Source organism: Capsicum annuum, chromosome 3 (genome assembly GCF_002878395.1).
Source record: "Capsicum annuum cultivar UCD-10X-F1 chromosome 3, UCD10Xv1.1, whole genome shotgun sequence".
In the NCBI taxonomy this organism is placed as follows: Eukaryota; Viridiplantae; Streptophyta; class Magnoliopsida; order Solanales; family Solanaceae; genus Capsicum; species Capsicum annuum.
In genome coordinates this window covers 237,715,381-237,735,689 of record NC_061113.1, presented here as the reverse complement: position 1 = coordinate 237,735,689, position 20,309 = coordinate 237,715,381, and the positions used below count along the sequence as shown (strand labels likewise).

The following is a 20,309-nucleotide window of genomic DNA, read 5'->3' as shown; positions in this document are numbered from 1 at the left end:
TATATATATATATATATATATATATTGTAGTGTGTATATATATATATATATGTATATATATATATTATACTATTATAGCATATGTTTTATTTAAAGTAGTACGTATAGTCATACATAATTATATATTGAATGGTACGTATATATGTGTAATTGTTTATATATTTTTTTAAAAATATATATTGTATATTGGAGTGTATATAGTGTATATTGAATTTATTTATTTATTTTTTAAACGGGTTTGATTGATTTTTAACCGGGTTTGATCGGGTTTTGGTGGGTTTGACCGGGTTGGGTTAAGTGGGCGGGATTAGGGTAGGCCCGGCCCGGTTAACGTCAAAAACGGCCCTTAACCGACCCGCAATCCGATTAAAATGGAAGGGCCAGCCCGACCCGTTTGACACCTCTAATTTAATCGTATTTCAATACGAATATCGAACACAAAAATGAAAAATAAAATAAAAATTTGATTTTTTCTCTTCTTATCCTTCGTTTCGGCAAAACATCCTCAACTTGATTAGATTCTGTATATCAATATTAAATCCGGCAATTTCTGTGATTGATCATATTTTTAGCTTTCTGAATTGTACAGTGTATCTGCCATGGAGGTACTCTTTTTCCTTGTACCGTATCAAGTTATCAACAACCCAAAGGAACCTACTCACGTGCAATGTCTAATTATCTGTTCGATTTGATTGTTTGTTTTATATTTTTTTATGTACTTCTCTTGTATATTTAACTATGATTTTTTTTTTGTTCATATTTTTGAATAAATAACATAAACTCCACTAGCTTGGTCCTTAATCATCCTCCCTTTCAATTTTTTATTTAATTCTTCTCTCTCACGAATTTTAGTTATTCATATACATAACTATTTATTTATGTGAACTAATTAATTTAACTATAATTAAAAAAATAAAATATCTGTGTTAAATACATAGTGCAATTAGCTCTATATTTATGAAATCATGACTTATGGATTTCTTAAATTCAATAATAGTTTTTCAACTTCAAAATTTTGAAACACCAAATCAATTTCAAAGATTAGAATTAGAGTTTGAAAAATCTCGAGTTGAGTTTGCCAATTGCATCCGAATTGCATCTCTTGTAATAATATACATTGTAAATCAATATTACTTTAATATGTAACAAAATTTTTCAAAACTTGAAAATATAAAATAATGCTTAGTATTCATGCATAATATTCTTTCATATACATAACAATGCTATGTTTATAAGCTGAAATAAACACACTTCAGTTTGTCTAACAGTACCATATACATACCGGTGTCATGTATAACACTGTTAATACATAATATATACGTAACTTTGTAATGTATATATTCTGAAAATACAACAGTCCAAAAGTATCTGTTTTAATACATGTACATAACAAAATTATGTATATGAGTTGATATACGTAACTGCATTTTGTATAACACTATTAATACAAAACATATATATAATTTTGTAATGTATATGTTATGAAATAAACAGTCCATCAGTGTTTGTTTCACCGCATGTGCATATAATATAATATCATTCTTCCAATAAAAATGATATTACCCTTTGGTATCCATAGTTGTTGAATCAAGCAAGTGCAAATGGCTATCGATCTCGCACTTTTCTTAACAAAGTGAAATTGATATTCAAATCTAGTGTTCTCTTGAACCACAAGTTGTAGGATTTTTTGGTGTTGTTGTTGGTATGGTTGAATTGATGAAAATATAAGGTGTAAAAAATAGAGATTGAAGGAGTTTTTGAGTGAATTTGAGGGTTGAAAGAATGTCAAATTTGGGGGAGGAGAGGCAAAAGTCGATGAAGTTTCGCTCCAAGATGAAATTTTTCAATTTTGTATTCAAACTTAATAACCTTTTCGATGTGACTCCTTAATTGTATGCACTTTATAAGGCCAACAAAAATGTGTAAATAAAAAGGTAGAGTTATGTATATGAATTATATATAGAGAAATTGTAAAAATGAGATATTTATAATTAGTTTAGAATTTTGAGATATTGTATAGTTAATAATATAAAGTAAGATTGTACTTTTACAAAAAACTATATATTTTTTATCCTTTTATCTCAACGGAATTTACAAAAAAGAAATGTGTGGCCAGGAAAAGGGCGCGCGGCGCGGAACAATTAACTAAAAATATACAAATGGTAATTGGTAAACAATATAACTAAAATCACATCACGGAATACGTTACTCATGTTGACAGTTAAAGTTAGACATCATAAAGTATACTGTATATTATAGTCGAAATGAACTTTATACCTGTACAATTTGTTTCCTGAAATCCATTCAATTTCATCCAGAAAACTAATCAATATTCATCCCAAAATTAGGATATATAGCATTCGATTCGGCAAGAGAGAATATATTAGTGAGAAGAAAAGGTTATATCATAAGAAAATGTGAATATTACTTTTGGTTTATAAGCCTAACACATCACTAGAGCCAACTTGATATGAACTTTCACTTTGACATCTCAAGTAATCGTTTTTACTTTTAAGCAACTTATATAGGCTTTTGTTGTGTCATTTTGACACTTTTTCAACAATCAACTATAAATTATTTTTTCATTTTAAGCACCTTATATAGGCTTCCATTGTGTCATTTTGACATTTTTTTAGCAATCAACCAAACTGACAAAGAGCGCCGTTGAAAACTATTCATTCATATCTGGACATCAGTTGCAGAGATTGAATGATCATGGTTCTTTGAAACGTGAGCCTTTTGGATCACAGGTTTACAGTATTACTGTAGTGTTTGTTGTGGTAGAAAAACACATTGCCAGCTCTCCTTAAATCTGCTGCCGTTTGAGAGGGAAAAAGAGACGTCAGGATGATTAGTTAGAAAATCTAAGTGCGTTTTTTCAGTGGATTTATATTACTATAATTGACTTACTAGTCATTTGTTCTGTTTCAGTTTGTAGTTTGAGTATTCATTCTTAAAACCGTGTAAGTTTTTCAACTGTGGACGCTGGTAAATATGGTCTATCACTACGCTGGAATACACGTCAAAATTATCGATGAAGCCATCATCATGAAATAGTAACGGTTTGAATTCGGGTCAAATATCAAATCCTTTTCGCAATTAGAGTCTGTATTGAAATCATCTACCAAGTCATCGTCATGAAATTTGGTATTAAAAAAAATAAAATTTGGATACGAAAAACGACAGCGAAATTTAAAGTTTTCAGACAACAGATTGTAATTTTTCTCCGAGAAGTTTATAATTACAGTTTAATTCTTGTTAAGAAAACCCATTTGGGTATGATTTGATTTTTTGTGTATGATTCCTCTAATTTTCGAAAGAAAGAAAAGGATTTTAGAATATGAATTGGATATGATCCAATTTTTGAATAAATTAATCTTTTTTGTGTGTGTTACAAGTAAAATTACAGACTAATTCTTGTCAAAAAAATTCATTCTCTTTCAATTTGGCTACCGCTTGAGAGACTATTGGTGAACATGTTTGAGTTTTAAGCTTTGAAAATAATGGAAAATAGTGGCAAGAAATTATGTGGAAGAAAAAGAGAAAAATGATATAAATAAACTTCCACGTATCTTAAGGTGAGTGTGATACACTCACTTTGTCATGTTAGCAAAAGGTGTCAAAATGACACAGCGACAGCCTACATAAGATGCTTAAAATAAAGAATGTCTACTTGAGGTGTTAAAATAAAAGTTCATGTCAAATTTAGGCGTCTGGCGAGATGCAGAAACAATGTATAGGTACATGGAAACATTTAGCTTTAAACATAGTCATGTAACAATGGGTCCCACAAGTGTACCCGACAAGCCCTAAAATATAAGTCCGCCTCGTACAGGCAGAGACAAAAGCATAATTTAAAGTTTGAGGGTTCTAAATTTTAAGACAGGATAATGACCTCAAGTTTTGTAATAATTATCGACACTTTTAATGAACAAGTGATGGTACACTGAAATATATTCAAACAAGAAAGAGATAAGACACAATTATACCCCCTTAAACTACACTCGAAGTTGTTATGACACACCGAAATTTTACAACCCCTAAACTAATTTTTCTTGTATTTTTTTGCTCCTTTTTGTTGACATGATTGTCAAGTAGCTAGGGGTGGGCAAAAATACTGAAAAACCAAAAAAATCGAAAAACCGAACTGAAATTTAATTTTGATTTTGATTTTTCGGATTAATTTCAGTTTTCAATTTTTAAATTTCAGTTAAACGGTTCGGTTTTCGGTTTTCTTTTAAAAAAATTTGGTTAAACCGAAAATCGAAATATAAAAATAATATTATAATATATATATGTATTATTAATTTATTATATATATAAAATAATATATATTATCAATATATTATATTAATTATATATACATTTTAGTAATCCTAATTCCGCCTCTAAATCCCTAAACAGTAAACATATTACCATTCACTAAGCAATTCGCAAGAAATTTATGAGTTTTGTGTTTGTTTTGTGGACAGGACTGTTTATGGAAATTTATATATAATGATCAATGACGTTATGTATTATGTTAAGCTTATGATTATTTTATTTCGTTTCATTCATGTTGAGTTACTTATAGTTATTTATATTTGGGAATGAAAACTAGATTTGAAAAAAATTATTTTTCTTAAAAAAATCATTAATTTTAAATGCCCAGTTATGAAAAAGAGAGGCTCTCTACTTTAATATTTCAAACTAAAAAAAATTTTGAAATAATCAAACCGAATTTGAAGAAACTGAATCAAACCGATTGTATTTCGGTTTGGTTATGATTGTCATTTTTATCAGTCCGAAAATCGATAAATCGAACCGATATTAAACAATCAGACCGAACCGACCGAACGCCCACCCCTACAAATAGCAGAATATTTTTGTGCTCCTTTTGTGCTGACATGATTGTCATGTCAGCGTAAAAAGAGCATAAAAATACAAAAACAATGAATTTAGAGGGGTAATAAGACCTCCGTAAAATTTTGATGTGTCATAACATTTTAGTATAATTTAGGGAGGTATACTACCTGAAACAACAACTGACACCAAAAAACTCCAAGAAGCAACATCTGAAGGTCGATTTTTGGTCAATACTGATAAAAAATGAAACTCAAAGAGGAGGTCGTTATTGTTCTAATGGGTATCAAATCAAAACCTCCATAGATCTATTTTTAAAATCACACAATTTCAGTATTTAGGGATTGAAACCTCATCTTTGTCATGGTAGAAATGTTGGTTTAAGACTTTAATTTTTTATTTATACTCTTGAAATTTATTTTTTCCGCGAAGAATAGACCACAATTGTTCTTTCTTTTTCTTTTTGCAAAAATTTACATCCAGAGTTTGGTATTTTGCAACAATTTTTAAAATCAAAACAGAAATCTAGAGGTCAATTTTTTGAACTATGATTTAACAAACAAAAAAACCCTAGCATATCCTCTACCCCTCTCTCTCTAGGCAACTATAACAACCTAGGACAGTTATGACTGTTAGCGTCTCTCCCCAGCCTTTGGCTGCGGGAGAGCTGGTAAAGAAATGGACCTTGGCTTAACTCAACCGCAAAAGCTAGCTCATGAGGGGAGGATTGCCCAAGACCATATAAGGAGATCAAAGACCCTTTAACCCACCAATGTGGGACTCCAACACCCCCCCGCACGCCCAGAGCTAGACATCTGGAGCGTGGACAATATAAGACGGGGGGCCCAATATTGAAAACAATGAATTGGATGGACCTGGCTCTGATACCATGGTTTGCAAACTTAAAAAGTCTCTATATGACCTTAAACAAGCTTCAAGACAATGGTTTTCGAAATTGTCTGAAGCGTTATTGTCTAGAGACTATATTCCTAGTAAAAATGATTATTCTATGTTTACTAAATCATCTGGGTCTTCTTTGGTAGTGTTGGTTGTGTATGTGGATGACATTCTATTGGCTGGTTCTGATGTGACTGAAATGACTTCTCTCAAATCTTTTCGTGATGCTTCTTTTAAGATCAAAGATCTGGGCATGGTCCATTATTTTTTGGGCCTGGAAATCACATCTCACCTTACTAGTTATCTTATGAATCAACATAAATATACCAAAGATTTACTGGAGGAATTCAACTGTTCCCATTTTTCTTCAGTCACTACCCCTTTGCGTAATTCTATCAAATTATCTTCTGATCAGGGTAATCCCATTCCTGACCCCACTGTCTATAGGAGACTTATTGGAAAATTAATTGTTTTGCAACACACAAGGCCTGACATATCTTTCTCAGTTCAGCATCTCAGTTAATTTTTAAACTGCCCTCGAGTTCCCCATATGTTGGCAGGTCTTCATGTCTTGCGTTATCTTATGCAAGCTCCAGATCAAGGCATTTTCTTGTCATCTTCATTGGATTTCTCCTTGTTGGCTTTTTTAGATTTTGATTGGGCTGCTTGTCCCTTATCTTGCAAATCTGTGACTGATTTTTATATATTGCTTGGTGGTTATTCTATTTCATAGAAGAGCAAGAAAAAACCTACTATTTCTCTTTCATCTGCAGAGGCTGAATATAGAGCACTCTGTAAGGTTATGACTGAAGTTGTTTGGTTGGTTCGCCTCCTTGGTGACGTGGGTCTTCATGTTACTACACCTGTTCCAGTTTATTGTGACAACTAGGTTGCACTTCATATAGCCAAAAATTTAATTTTTCACGAATGTACCAAGCATATTGAGATTGATTGTCACTTTGTTCGCGATTGCTTGATTGCTAATCTTGTTTCCTTGCACTATGTTTGTTCAGGTGATCAACTTGCTGATATGTTGACTAAGGCTTTACCTGGTCCTCTTCATCAGACATTTTTGCCCAAGCTGAATGTGCTTACACCCTACAGCTTGAAGGAGGGCATTAACACTACAGCCATATCTATAGATAATGGGCCTGATCCATCAGGCCCAAGTTCAAATAATCCGGGTTGATTAACATAAGCCCAAAGTTCAATTTAGTTAAATTTGTATGATTTTTGTAATAGTAGTTATATACACTACATTGAAGAACTTTTCAGAACAGAGTTTATAAAAATATCTTTTCCATTTGAACAAAGTTTTTTCTCTCTCTATATTGAAGGTTTCATATCTACTTGTTTTCATCCATTTTGCGAATTGAGTAGGATTGACAAGTGCTTCTCCAAATCCCTGCAAACAACACTACAAATACCAACACAAACTTTATGTTGATGAGTTAAATCAAACACAACAAATCATTAATCCTTCTCAAACTAGTTTAACACCTGTTGAAGTTGTTCATGAAATTTCAATGCTAAAATTTACGTTGAATGAACGATAAGTTTTTAGAAAGGAGGAGAGACTTCATCAAGACATAGTTGTTAAATTATCCATGGGATCGCCAGATTTGTAAACTTTAAGATCGATTTTTTCTAAGTTTCTTCGCATTAAGGGACATTGTCTTATTGGGTTGCTAGCTCAAAGGCAAATTCTTATTCGTATATATGAATATGATAATTTTGTGGTCACATTATCAAGAGGTGTGAATTATTTCATGCACAACGAAAAAAATCATCAGATTAGAAATTTTCTATGGACTATTGACTTTAACCCTAAGGAGAGGACTTTACGTGCAGTAGTATAGATTTCATTTCCAAACTTGTTGATGAATTTGTTTGCTAAGAGATCTTTGCTTTTCATTGCTTCAGCAGTTGAAAAACCTATTGTTGTGGCTAAGGTTACACAAGTAAGATCGATATCGAGCACGGCTAGGGTTAGAGTCACTATTGACTTAATGAACAAGCATTCAAATTGTATTCAACTTTAAAGTGTGGACAAAATTATGGACAGAATTATTAAGGAGTTTTATGAAGTGGTGTATGATAATTTACCTCAATATTACACCCATTGTAAGCACTAAGGTCATGATGAAAAAAAGTGTCGATTGTTGATTGAAAAAATAGTAGTGCTTCAAGCAGAAGATGATGGAACAATGAAAACTGATGGAGCTTTGATTGAAAGTCTGGAAGGAGATGCATGTGATTATTTAAATACTAAGAAGAAACAACAAAATAGAGCTAACATGGGGTATATTCCAATCGGTCAAGCTTTGGCTAGCATATCCAAAAACTTAAATGAAAGCTCTTACGTTGAAAAAAAAACTCTTCAACATCTGCCTAGTGTATGTTGTGGATACAAGTCTCGAGACTGAGAGTTTGATGGTTTCTAAGAAGGATATGGAGTTGAACAATGCTATAAATGATGTAGGAGGTGAGGTCTAGATAGTGATCTCACGCAAAAAATCTGTTAGTCCTCGAATTAGCAAAGAACTTAATATGACAAGGAAACAATGCTTGGCAAAAAAGAATGATGTTGATCCTAATATATTTGAGGCTCTTTTAGATAAAAATGAGCAACAATCTGATTCAGGTAGTTCTAAATGTCAAATTGCACTTTCAAAATTGACAAATATGCTAATACAATAACAAGTTGCAAGATTGATTTGTCCCTTACCCTTCTTGAAGCAGTTGATAGCCACATTGGATGCTTCAACAGTTGAGATCCTTTATCCATCTATGATGAGATGTGGATGGGGTAATGGCCTCAAATCCAACACATTCAAGTAACAAGGCTAAAGCAAAGACTGGCCAGAAAAGTGGTATAAATATGAAAAGTTAGGCAAACATGGCGGGGAAGGAAAGGCAGGTCACTTCTCCTCTAATAACGTGTAGAAAGTTGAGTCCAACAACCCCCGTAATTTTGTTAAGTTATTCCATGATTCTTTCATCTTTAGCCGCAGGACAACTTGTGGCTCAAACAAATGAATGATATGGATAATCCTACTAACAGGTTTTAGGCTAAGAGGTATATTATCCAAGAACTTTAGTAGAAGATCTATTGGATTTTGTTTTATGGTGGTTTAGGCTTTGACATATTTGATGAAGAAGATGTGGATGAAGTATTAGATGAATGTTTTGCTAAAGTGGCTAGGGATGGAGATCTTTCATCTAGACAAAAAAAAAAAAGAAAATTCAAGACAGAAAGACTCGTGAAAGAAAATAAAGTTGGGATGATAAAGTGTCTGAAAAGGTTGTTCTAAGAAAATTACCAATAAGGCTGACAAAACAGAAGGAAACAATGTTCAACTACATCAACAGGATTCAATAGATCCAAGAAGAATCGATGAAGTATCAAGATATTTTAGAGTGGTTGGAGAAAGAAGATAAGGTGAAGAATCAAATCTTTATCGGGCTACATCTTCTTGAAGATTTCTAATTTTTTAAAGAAATATGAATCTGACTCCACATTCTTGCTTATTTTAATCTTTCAGTACTTAAGTATTATCATTCGTAATATCAACTTAGAGTTTTGGTTATCAACTTTGTGATGATCAAAGAATATTTAGTTCTTTCTTTCTTATTATTTTATAGAAAAAAGGACGGCTTTTAAAATTCATTTTCAAAAAACATGCTCGATCTTCATATTTCCTTTTTGTGCTAAAACCCCGACTTAGTTGTCACACAGTTCTGTTTAATATATATATATATGAAAACTATGTTAAATTCAAATTGTGTGCAATGTAAGAAACACACGTAAACTATTACTTATTAGTTTGATAAACACACATAAATTATCACTTATTAGTTTGAGAAACATATCTCAAAATGAATAAAAATTATTAAAATATTTAAAAAATATGTAAGCAAACAATAATAAAAATATGCCACGTGGATTGATTTTTAATGGCTAGTAAGCAAATATTTGGTTTAGTACTTTTTCAAGTATATTTCTCAAGCTAATAAGTGATAGCTTAACTGTGCTTCTCACACTTCCTTTATTGTAACTGCGAAACACACACACAAAAAAAGGAATAGTTTAGGTGTTTTTTTTAATACTTTATTTTTTTTTAAGAAAAAACAACCTAAATCCCGACAATTTGGAGTTTAATTACAGAAAATTCAGACATTGTGTATAATTATTGAAATCGCGATTTTGTGTCTATCGAGATACATAATTAGATCCCGATATATTTTTTTCGATTTTGGGTGTGTCGAGATACATATTACATCCAACGAAGTACATTTTTTCCTTCGTAAAAATACATAATTAGCTCCCGATACATTTTTTTTTATTTTGGGGTCTGCCAAGATACATAATTAGCTCACGATATATTCAATGAGGATACATGATTAGTTGAGATTTTTATAATTACTTTGTAAGGATGGAGATTTGTATAAATATAATAAGTTAAGTTGTATGATTACGTTATTTTTCTATTTTTTTAATCAGTCCATGGGTGTTTGCATTAAGCAGAACCATTCTGGGGAAAAAATATCAAATGAACCCGAAATAGTGTGGAAAAACATCGCAACCAAATTATATAGTCAGCGGCAGACCCAAAATTTAAGGATAGTGGGTGCTTAAAAAATTTAAAAACTGAAAATAAAAATTTACCTATATGAGGTTTGAACCCGGGACATCCCTTCATGAAGTGGAGAACCTCAAAGTCAACCTAAATACCAATGCACATAACCAGTTTTTTGTTTAGTAAGTGCTTTTATATATTATATATCTATTTTCGTATATTCTCTATGTAATTTTATCTATTTTGCGTCGAGTTTAGTGGACGCCGAAACAACCCTGAATGTAGGTCCGCCCCTTTCTATAGCGCATGAGCTATTCATGGAAAATATATGAATTGATTGACGCTCAAAGTTATAGTCTATCAGTCGTTCGCCAGTTAATTTCTTTTATTTTTATTTAAAATAGACAACTCAAAAAATTCATGTTATGCAACAACATCCTTTGTATAGCCTCTTCAATTTATGTTGGCTATAGCCTCTTTAATTTTTGCAGGCTATACCTCTTTTAAGTAACACTTTTGAGAGTACTGGATATAGGGAAATTCACTTGCATGTAGATAACTTTTCTAGTTATTGTAAGGTTCTTTCTGCTATTAGAATACTAAATATCTATTTGTAATTCAATACGTTCAGTTTGACAACGCAGCTACTGGAAAAAATAATGGGACAACCGATGCTTATTAAAGCTTGAATTGGTACCTGAACTTTTATCTACACCCCACCAAACTTTGAAACTTTTATATGCCATAAAACACCTTATGTAGGGACCACAATTAATTTTGGTAACTCGTATTTTCCTAAACTATTAATTTATTGGCGGCTAATTATAGAGAAACTTACTAGGCGTTTGGCCAAATAATCCAATACCTTTTTACTTTAATTTGAAATTTTTGAAATTAAAATTGAAGATAAGTTGTGTTTGGTTATAAAGAGCTGGATCATTACCACAACCCTAAGTATCTCAAAGAAAGTATATATGGCACTGCGTAATGATAGTGGAGACAAAACTAGGGAAGTATTGGCTGATGCTCAGGCACACATATGGAACCATACATTCAATTTCATCAACTCAATGTCACTCAAATGTGCAATCCAACTTGGAATTCCAGATATCATCCATAGCCATGGCCGACCCATGACCCTATCCGATTTAGTGAATGCCCTTCCCATCAACAATAATAACGCTAAAATTCAGGATTGTATTTATCATCTCATGCGTATTCTAATTCATGCAGGCTTCCTTAGACAAACCAATATTAATGAAGAACCAGAAGAAGAGGGTTTTCACTTACTGCAATTTCACGTCTTCTCCTGAAAGATGAGCCTAATTTGAGCATGATTCCTTTTGTTCAAGCGATGCTTGATCCAATTTTGATGGATCCATGGCACAATCTCAGCCAATGGATCCAGAATGGTGGCGATGATAAGCCTACTCTATTCGCTATCGCTCATTACAAACCATTGTATGAATATGCAGGGGATGATGCCAAGTTTAACTGCCTATTTAATGAAGCCATGGCTAGTGATTCCCTTTTGATAATAAGTGTAATGATTGAACACTGTAAAGGAGATTTTGAAGGATTGAAATCATTGGTGGACGTTGGAGGAGGCACTGGAACTATGGCTAAAGTCATTTCCAATGAATTTCCAGAGTTAAAGTGCTATGTTTTGGATCTTCCACGCGTAGTTGAAGGCTTGGAAGGGAGCAATAACCTGAGCTATGTCGAAGGAGATATGTTTAAGTCCGTTCCTTGTGTCTGATGCAATTTTACTTAAGGTATATAACTGGAACTACTTACTTCATCCATTCCTTTTTATTTGCTCTTTTTGGGTTGTGCTTCTCTTACTAATTACTTGCTGCTTTAAGCTTTTAAGAAAAGTTTGGACAAAATCTTTCTATTATGTGTAAGCATAAAACGGATTATATAAACTTAGACAATCTTATACAAAAACAATTCTATTCATAATCCTTTGTATTATTCAAGAACGTTGAACTTAATGATTTTCACATACACCTAATAACAGTAATTCAATAAAGAATTACTTACCTGAATTCTCCATGGTTTTAGCGGAAGTAAAAGCGTAATAGCAGAAGCACTGAATCATTTCTCTCTCTTTACCTTACTTTCAGAATAATTGTGATGGAGCTTATTCTTATTTTGGCAGAGAGAGGACCCCTTTTATAATGGGAATAGTCAGATATGTTTTCATGTTCCATCAACGTGATTGGTGGATACGTGATTGGTGGATACAATCATTATCCTACTAGGAGTTAGTAATTATGGATACAATCCTACTAGGCGTCAGTAATTATCCTACTAGGTAACTTTTCATATAGATTAAGGATTTAACTTGTTCAATTATTATTAAACCAATAAATAAATTAATTATGTGGGCCATAGAAATTTACAGTCTCCCACTTGACACACACAATGTTAATTTAATGGTTTAATAGGTACGTCAATCATGTGCACTATTATCGTTAAATCCAACATCATTTGTCATCGTTAAATAAATCAACTAAAATAAGTCATAGCGGTTGTACGTCCCTTTACTTGACATAGTTCCTTCCATGTACTATAATATTAGTCTATTACCTAACATAACCTTTCAAATACATAATGGGTCCAACGATAATACTTAGAATACTTTATCTAAGTCAGAACCTGTTATCATCATTCATAATATTATTATACAAGAGAAAACAGGTAACAATAGAAACATATATAATTTGAGCTCAAAGTGTTAATTACATAAACATAATAAGGTCTTTACATAAAATCATTCATTGCTATCAATAAGACCCATCCTTTCAACATATTCAATAAATGTTTTGGATGGTAATCCTTTGGTCAAAGGATCAGCAATCATAAGCTTAGTGCTAATATGTTTAATTGACACTTTATGTTTCTAGACTTCTTCTTTAACCGAAAAGTATTTCAGTCCCATATGCTTAGCACCTTTTGAATACTTATCATTTTTTAGAGAAGAAAACTGCGGCGGTATTATCACAATAAATTTTCAGCGGCCTGGCTGTATTGTCGACTAGTCCAAGTCCTAAAATAAAATTTTGCAGTCAATTAGCCTGGACTGTGGCCTCAAAGCATGTCACAAACTCAGCTTTAATAGTAGATGCAGCTATAACAGACTGCTTCGCATTCTTCCATGATATTGCTCCTCTAGCTAATAGAAACAAATATCCAAATGTAGGTTTTCTTGTATCCACACAACTAGCATAATCTGAATCTGAATATCCAACCACATCTAAATGATCAGATTTTCTATAAGTGAGCATATGATTTTTCATTTCTTGTAAGTATCGCAACACTTTCTTTGCAGCATTCCAGTGATCCATTCCGGGATTACTTTGATATCGGCCCAACATCCCAACAACAAAACTGATGTCTGGCCTTGTACATATTTGGGCATACATAAGACTCCCAACTATTGATGCATAAGGAATATCTTTAATTTGTTTTCGTTCCAAGTCATTCTTTGGACATTGATTGAGACTAAACTTATCTCCTTTCTGAATTGGAACGGGACTTGATGAGCATTTTTCCATTCTAAATCTCTCTAATACTTTATTAATATAGGTTTTCTGAGACAATCCCAACAGTCCTTGTGATCTATCTCGAAATATTTCTATTCCAATCACATAGGATGCCTCACCCATATCTTTTATTTCAAAGTTGTTAGAGAGATATTTGTTGGTATCATGCAACAAACCAAGATCATTAGTAGCAAGCAAGATGTCATCAACATACAAGACTAGCATAATAAACTTATTCCCACTGGCCTTCAGATATATATATATCGATCAACAATGTTTTCTTTAAATTCAAAGGTGACAATCGTTTCATTAAACTTAAGATACCATTGTCGGGAAGATTGTTTAAGTCCGTATATATACTTCTTAAGTTTACACACCATGTGTTCCTTTCCTTTAATAGAAAACCCCTAAGGTTGATTCATATAAACTTCTTCCTCTAAATTTCCATTCAGAAAGACTGTTTTCACATCCATTTGATGTAGCTCTAAGTCATAATGAGCTACCAAGGCCATTATAATTCTAAGTGAATCTTTTCTAGAGACAGGTGAAAATGTCTCTTTATAGTCAATGCCATCTTTTTGAGTAAAACATTTGGAAACAAGTCTGACCTTGTGACGTTCGATGTTTCCAGTTGAGTCGCGTTTGGTCTTAAAGACCCATTTACACCCAACTCTTTTGCAACCTTCGGGTAATTCAACAAGGTCCCAAACTTCATTTTGTTCCATAGATTTTAAATTATCTTTCATAGCATTTATCCATTTATCAGAATTATTGCTTTCAATGGCTTGTGAAAACAAAACTGGATCATCATCAATTCTCAAGTCAGTTTCTGACTCATGTAGATATACCAAATAATCATCAAAAATAGCAGATCTCCTTTGTCTTTGAGATCTTCTTGATGCCACTTCTTGGGGTTCATCTACTACAGGTTCATCAATTATGACTTCATTAGTAGGAATATTAATTTGTTGTTCTTGTTGATTACTTTGTTATACAAAAGCTTCAGGAACAACAAATTTAAAAGAAGTATAGGGTAGAGGAATTTGCACCCTAACTTCTTTAATTTCCACATTACGTGGTTCTTCACTCACACTAACTTCGCCATTCTTAATGAATCTAGCATTGTCAGTTTTAACTATTCTCGTACTATGATTAAGACAGTAAAATCTATACCCCTTTGATTTTTCTGGATAACAAATGAAGAGACCACTGATTGTTCTTGAATCCAGTTTCTTTTCTTGTGGATTATATACTCTAACTTCTGTCGGGCAACTCCAAACATGAAGGTGCCTCAAACTAGGTTGTCTACCAGTCCACAGTTCAAAAGGTGTCTTTGTGACTGCTTTACTAGGAACCCTATTTAGCAAGTAAATGATAGTCCTAAAAGCATACATCCATAACGAAGGAGGTAAAGATGAATTACTTAACATACTCCTAACCATATCCATTAATGCACGATTATGCCTTTCTGCTACACCATTTTATTGTGGTGTGCCAGGCATTGTGTATTGAGCACATATACCACGCTTTTTGAGGAATTTAGCAAATGGACCTGAGTGCTGTCCACTTTCATTATATCTTCCATAATATTCACCACCTCTATCAGACCTGATTATTTTCACCTTTCTATCTAGTTGTCTTTCAATCTCAATAATAAATACCTCTAAGGCATTAATTACTTGAGATTTTTCATGCAACAAATAGATATATCCATAACGTGAAAAGTCATCAATAAAAGTGATAAAATATTTTTCTTTATTGAAAGATGTGATATCAAAAGGACCACATAATCAGTGTGTATAATTTCAAGAAGCTGTGTGCTTCTTGTGGCTCCTTTCTTTGTGTGTTTTATTTGTTTTCCTTTAATACAATCTGCACAAATATTAAGATCAGTAAAATCTAAATCTGGAAGAATTTCATTCTTAACTAATCTTTCCAGCCTTTCTTTAGATATGTGACCTAAACGTTTATGCCACAAGTAAGCAGATTGATCATTCACCAAACTTCGTTTGGTACCAACATTATGATGCAGAGTTAAGAGTGTTTTGGCAAACAAATTATCAAGATTCAGTTTGTATAAATTATCACAAAGAATACCAATACCAATGAGATAATTATTCTTAAACAAACTAAAACATCCATTACCAAAATTAAAAGAATATCTAGTCTTATCCAACTTAGACAAAAAAACTAAATTTCTCGAAAGAGAAGGAACATAAAAAGTTTCTACTAAATCTAAGTGACGTCCAGTATCGAGAATAAGACGATAAATCCTGACAGCTTCAACTGGAGCCTTCACTCTACTCCCTATGTAAACAAATCTTTCATTCTTGTTTATGGTTTGGATTGTAAGGAATTTCTGCATAGTATTAGAAACATGAACAGTACAATCAGATTCAATCCACCAAGTATTATAAGAAACTTCAGTTAAATTTCATTCGAGACATGTAAAAGCACAAGGCTTAACTTTCTTCTCAAACCATGCCTTACGTTTCAGACCATCTTTCTGAAAGTGTTCAGATTTTCCACAGAAATAACACTTTCCATTCTTGTTCCCTTTCTTATGTACTTGAGATGAGGATTGATTAACATTAAGTTGCTTCTGTTGTCCCTTACCATGCTTCTTTCCTTTCTTTTCAACTCCTTAATGATTTACAAAGGTAATGGAGTGGGTTCCTTGATTCTTTAGCCTTGTTTCCTCTTGAACTAGCATACCATGCAATTCATACACGTTTTATTTATCTTTCATGGTGTTGTAGTTCATTTGGAAAGGACCATACTCAGACGGCAATGAGTTGATAATGAACTGCATAAGGAAATTCTGTTCCACTTTCATTCCCAATGACTTAAGTCTTGCTGCTATGTTTGTCATTTTAATGACATGCTCATGCATAGTACGTGAACCATCAAACTTCATGGTGGTCAAAGTACCCATTAATGTCCCAGCAAGAGACTTATCAGCAGTTTGGGAAGACTCTTCCACAAGTTTCAGAAGCTTTTTTGCATTTTCAGTTTTGGGAAGCGTAGTCTTAATGTTGTCCGCAATATTCATTCGCATGAACATTAGGCCTAATCTGTTAGACCGATCCCAGTGCTTCTAATAGGACTTTTCTTCATCACTGCTAGCTTCAGTAATAATAGTTGGCTTTCAGAGTAAAGTGCAGCATCAAGATCTAAAACTCCAAGATGGAATTTGATCTGTTCGCACCAATCTGAAAAGTTAAGTCCATTAAAAGTCGTAACAGAGGCAGAGTGCGAATGAAAGGCAAGTGCTGAAAATAGAATATGATCATTTGTTAATGCTTTGAGTTATCAGATTAAACACATTATCAAATTCAGAAATAATTTACTTAAATGTATATTGATGTTCTCCTTTGGGCAAAACATCAAAATACAACTTTAAACATAATGGTGCTTAAAAATATATTTAACACAAAACGATAATATTTAATGCATCAATTAATAATATTTATCATCTTTGGATAAATAAATAAAACTAACGATACATCAAAACTATCTCTTTAATATTTATTGGTCATACGAACAAACAATCAACCTTTGGGTGATCTACAAATGTCTTATGACCAAAAATTTAATTTACCGATAATTATTAGATCAATTATAAGCATCAACATTAATGGGTAATTAATTTAAACTTTAACCTTTATTTTGGAATTAATTTCATAAAGATTCGACCATTTTGGTGATTAACGAATCTTACATATATGATTCCAAGTTATATTAAGAAACAATAAATTTTATTATTGCATACTACAACGTTCTAACAACAAAGAGTTGTTTCTTTAATATTTAAAATAACAAAGATTAAACTCATATTATTTTAAATTGAATCAATTATAATAATATCAATATTTCAAATTTCGTTATTCAATAATTGTGAAATTTCTAACAAATATAATTAAAATTCACAAGATCTGGAGAAACATTAATTTTAATGGAAAATCACTTGTTCCAAAAATATGCTCTGATAACATGTAAGCATAAAACGGATTATATAAACTTACACAACCTTATACATAAACAATCCTATCCATAATCCTTTGTATTATTCAGGAACGTTGAACTTAATGATTTTCACATACACATAATAACAGTAATTCAATAAAACATTACTTACCTGAATTCTCCATGGTTTTAGCGGAAGCAAAAGCGTAATAGCAGAAGCACTGAATTATTTCTCTCTCTTTACCTTACTTTCAGAATAATTGTGATGGAGCTTATTCTTCTTTTGGCAGAGAGAGGACCCCTTTTATAATGGGAATAGTCAGTTATGTTTTCACGTTCCATCAACGTGATTAGTGGATACAATCATTATCCTACTAGGTAACTTTCCATATAGATTAAGGATTTAACTTATTCAATTATTATTAAACCAATAAATAAATAAATTATGTGGGCCATAGAAATTTACATTATACCCTTGATCAATAAATGTAATCCTTATTGATTTGGAAAGAGGAATAAAATTTAACTAGGGTATATTGGTAAAATTACTTCTAAGTTTATAGAAGTAAGAGAATATTAAGGGGCGTGTCCAACCCAAATGTAATAAATAAAAAAGAATGGAAGGAGTATTTAGGAATTTGTTAATGTCATGTATATATAGTCATTTAACTTTCTTATTTACACATTTAATAATGGTTTGTGTTTGATGAATGATAAGCAGTCGATATTACTTGACTGGGGGACGAAGAGTGTATCAAAATACTGAAAAAATGTAAAGACTCAATTCCAAGCAAGGAGAATGGGGAAAGTTGATCATCATTGACATGATACCGATGGATAGCCGGAAAGGAGATCACAAGTCATATGAAACTCAACTTTTCTATGACATGCTTATGATGGTTGCTGTTTCAGGCAAAGAAAGAAGCCAACAAGAATGGGCAAAACTCTTCTTTGATGCTGGTTATAGTGACTAAAAGATTACTCCTATCTTAAGATTAAGATGTGTTTTTGAGGTTTTTCCTTAATCTATAGGCTTGGCTGAATTAAATAACACACTGCAGCAAGTGATGTAAATATTTTGGAAGTAAACTGTAAAAATCATTTGCCTCGGAAATAGACTCTCTATTTCATATGAGGTAGTAGTATGGACTAATACACTTTGTCCTCCCCAGACCCACTTTATGGGAATATACGGGGTATGTTGTTGTTGTTGTAGCTGTAAAATCACTTGCCACTAGCTAGTACTCTCAGTCGATTATACGTGACCGTGCTATCTATTTCCTTTTAAAAAAATTATCCAGCTAGTAGATATAGGAAAACTTTCAGCAAGTCTAGTTTGATCTTTGCATCTATTAATTTGCTGGTCATTTTTCTAATGAACAATATCAAGCAAAAAATGGATATCAACCTGCAGAAGTGGACGTGGAACTCCTCATAATAAATGCTCCTTTGAGAATTCAATCGTAATCTTGCTTTTTGTAATTCAATCTTTTGAAAACAATTTTTCAACAAAAAACAAAATTCGTTGCAGGTAATGTTTTGTTTCAGGAGAATCTGATGAAGGGTAATGTGATAAATGACAAAATTTTGGACAAAAATAACAGTATACCTTAGGATCGGTAAAATGGTTCTTAAAAACGATAACCATCCAATCCAACCCATTAGAATGGATCAAATATTGAGATTTTTCACTAGAAAAGGGATATAAGATGAATGATATGAATATTCATATTATCAATACCCATTTGTATGCTTGTTATTTTCACGAGTTCTTGCTTTTTGAGAGACTAATCTTATTTTAATTTTTAGCTTGTGTTTACGCGGTATGGTAGTGGTGTTCCTCTTATTAATAAAAAAGTCAGAATGTTATTAAGCTAGAAGTTCTAGAAGTCGGTAATTTGTCCCAACTTGACTATTATCTGTTTATATTTTCTATGACTTTAAGTTTTTGTGTATCATCGTCATCGTCAGTGTATAAAATATTCTGCTATTACAGGTTACCTAATTTTATTTTATATAAATAATTGGATAACCTACAATAGCAGGTCAAATTAATTGATAGTGTAGAATATTTTGTGTACTGATGATGCGCATAACTTAAACTCTTTTTCTATATACTTTTTCTTGTATATTGATTTTTCTTATGCAAATTTATCTTAGATTAGTGTTTTTTTGAACTATTTTTTTAAATCCTTTTATCTCAACTGAATTTACAAACAAAAAATAAAATAAATGTGTAAACAGGTAACGCAGATCAATTAACTACTAGCAGCATACAAATGGTAAACAATATAACTAGAATCAAGACGTGTTCATGTTTACAGTAAAATTTAGACATTATAAAGTACACAACTAAAAAGAGAAGAAGAAAAAGCCCTTTTTGGTTCATTAGGAATTGTATGCATGTATTGGCCAGACAGACACAAAAAAACATATGCATCATTTATGGGCACAAACGTGTATACTTTTTTTT

General features: G+C 32.2%; 1 pseudogene; it reads left to right on the top strand.

Moving 5' to 3' along the window:
• The first annotated feature begins 11,269 nt into the window (after window positions 1–11,269).
• On the top strand, window positions 11,270–19,532 carry LOC107864980 (annotated as a pseudogene).
• Window positions 19,533–20,309: the final 777 nt, after the last annotated feature.